This window comes from Protobothrops mucrosquamatus, unplaced genomic scaffold, assembly GCF_001527695.2.
Source record: "Protobothrops mucrosquamatus isolate PMUCROS unplaced genomic scaffold, P.Mucros_1.0 scaffold3842, whole genome shotgun sequence".
In the NCBI taxonomy this organism is placed as follows: Eukaryota; Metazoa; Chordata; class Lepidosauria; order Squamata; family Viperidae; genus Protobothrops; species Protobothrops mucrosquamatus.
In genome coordinates, this window is record NW_015389793.1 from 79,304 (window position 1) to 82,429 (window position 3,126).

The 3,126-nt window shown below is 43.9% G+C and overlaps 1 non-coding gene across 1 annotated transcript; it reads right to left on the reverse strand.

Moving 5' to 3' along the window:
* Window positions 1-2,766: 2,766 nt before the first annotated feature.
* On the reverse strand, window positions 2,767-2,885 carry LOC114923466. Its single transcript, XR_003810634.1, has one exon. It is a non-coding gene; the product is annotated as a U5 spliceosomal RNA (small nuclear RNA).
* Window positions 2,886-3,126: the final 241 nt, after the last annotated feature.

Consider the following 3,126-nt stretch of genomic DNA (forward strand, 5'->3'; position numbering starts at 1 on the left):
ACTCAGGTCAAAGTTTATGCCAGAGGAACAACTCCAAACAACAGGCTCCAGAAGGTATAAAAACCCACTCCCTACATGTGCTCGCTCTCTTTTTTTCCCCAGAGCCATCTTTCTGTCTGGCTCTCCTCTCCAATAAACTGCAACCTTCTTTCTAAAGCAGTCTCCATATTGTTTATTCCCGGCTTGGACTGGACCCTTATGAAGACTTTTCCTTCTACAATGGCCTTCTCTGAGTGGGGAGCCTATGGCCCCCAATAATCTGGGTCCTCGTTTTACCGACCTCAGAAGGATGGAAGGTTGACTCAACCTTCTCTCTCTCTCTCTCTCTCTCTCTCCCTCTCGTTCCTTCCTTCCTTCCTTCCCTCCCCCCTCCCCCCTCTTAAAGCAGCAAGGTTCACAAGAGTTAACAGGACAGAACAGAATAACAGAGTTGGAAGGGACCTTGGAGGTCATCTAGTCCAACCCCCTGCTCAAGCANTCCTCCCTTCCTTCCTTCCTCCCTCCCTCCCTCCATCTCCTCCCTCCCCTCCCCTCCCTCCCTGGGAGAGAACCATGAATGGGCTCAGATTTTCCAGGCTGAATGAAGCCATCGGCTTCCAGAAGGAGCCACCTGCCCCAAGAGGCTAATTTATGACTTGGCCCTTGGAGGCTGCTGCTCGGAACACAGGCCGGTAATGGCGTCTCCAGAGCCATCGGGGGCTGCCCCTTCTTGCCGAGGGAGGTCCCCGGGGCCCTTGCGCAGCGCTGGCGGCTCAAAGAGTTTCAGCCTGCAGGGCCCAAAGTCAGCCACGTCCCCTCCTTGGTCTGCTTCAGGGAGGTGGGGGGAGGGAAGGTCTTCGTTGTTTGGACAAGGGGTCCTTTAATGTCTGTCTGTCCATCTTTCTGCTTATCTATCCATTCATCCATCCATCCATCCATCATCTATTTATCTATTCTTCTATCCATCCATCATTTATCTATCATGTATTATGTATCATTTATCATCTATCTATCTATCTATCTATCTATCTATCTATCTATCTATCTATCTATCTCATCTATGATCTATCATTTATCATCTCATCTGTCATCTATCTATCTATCTATCTATCTATCTATCTATCTATCTATCCATCCATCCATCCATCAATCATCCATCTATCTATCTGTCTGTCAATCTATCTGTCTGTCAATCTATCTGTCTGTCTGTCTGTCTGTCTATCTGTCTCTCTATCTCTATCTCTATTTCTATCTATCTATCTATCTATCTATCTATCTATCTATCTATCTATCTCTATCTATCCATCCATCAATCATCCATCTGTCTGTCAATCTATCTATCTATCTATCTATCTATCTATCTATCTATCTATCTATCTATCTATCTATCTATCATCTATCATCTATATCTGAAATTACTTTAAAAATCTATCTATCTATCTATCTATCTATCTATCTATCTATCTATCTATCTATCTATCTATGTATCTATCTCTACTATCTATCTATCTATCTATCTATCTATCTATCTATCTATCTATCTATCTATCTATCTATCTATCTACAGCTTATCTATCATCTATCTATTAATCTGTCTGTCTCTATCTGTCTATGTCTATCTGTCTATGTATCTATCTGTCTATCTGTCCATCCATCCATCCATCCTTCTCTCTATCTTTTCATCTATCGATCCATCTTCCATCCATCCACCCATCAATTTATTCACCTATCTATCTATCTATCTATCTATCTATCTATCTATCTATCTATCTATCTATCTATCTATCATCTATCCATCCATCCATCATTCTCTCTATCTTTTCATCTATCTATCGATCCATCTTCCATCCATCCACCCATCAATTGATCTATTCATCTATCCATCCATCTACAAAGCCAGCATGAATGTCGCTGTGGCCTGTCACTTTCAGATGGGTGGACTTCCACTCCCAGAATTCCCCAGTCAGCCAACCTTGGCCACTGGAAGAGCGTGAACTGCAGCCAGCTGGGGAATTCTGGGAGTGGAAGTCCACCCATCTTCCAGTGGCCCAGGTTGACCAAAGCCGTTCTTAACAGCTGAGAGGCCGAGTAAAGTCAATCAAAGGCGGATTCTTGGGTTGGTCCAAGACCTCCCTTGAAATCTTGCCCGCAAATCATATGGGGTGAGACAAACGACAACCTGCATTGCAAAATTGTGGTGTCTGCTCTCTGACTCAGAAAGTTCGGCCCAACCTCGCCGTGGAAGTACAAAAAAGCTGCGTTTTGCATTGTGAGTCGCTGCGCGATTTCCATCCTTTTGCATCATCGTGTTTGGCCCTGAACACCTGAGATCTCGGTGCAACGAGCCAAATCTGCCAATAAAGGGGAAAAAAAAACCCACCCTCACTGCATCAACAAACCCACATATGGGGACGAGAAGCCTACGAGAAATAAAAGTGGGGTTTTTTTTGTATATTTCAAAGGAAATGAGAACGGCCGCCTTTTATTCGTAGGGTGTAAAGAGGAGAAACGGGTGTGAAGAACAGCAGAAAGCTGTAAATACTTCATTAAAGGATAAATAAGCCAGCCAACAAACATCAGCCAAGGTGTTTGTGTGTGTGTGTGTGTGTGTGTGTGTGTGTTTTCTTGAGCCTACCAGTGGAAAAAAAAAAGAAGCCAAAGAGAAAGTAGCTCCTGAAGGTAAACACAGAGAACAGAGAATAACAGAGTGGGAAGGGACCTTGTTTTATTGATTCTTATTTTATTTACTAAACTTCTTTGCCACCCCTTTTGTTCTGAAGTGACCCTGCGTGGTTGGCAGCACGAAAGTCTCAAAAAGTTAGCTATAAACTCATATGTGTTCATCTCCATGGAAATCTTGAGTGAAAGGCAAAAGATGTATAAGATCTGAAGAGAAATCAGACCTTGGAGATCATCTAGTCCACCCCCCCCCCTGCTCAGGCAGGAGACCCTGTCCCATTCCAGACAAATGGCTGTCCAATCTCTTCTTGAAAGCCTCCAGTGTTGGAGCGCCCACAACTTCTGGTGGCAAGCAGTTCCACTGGTGAATTGTCTTCACTATTAAGACATTTCTCCTTAGTGCCAGGTTGGGATTGAGAAATGCTGATCTAAACTAAATAAACGGTAATTGTCCTGCAGCTGGTCTGG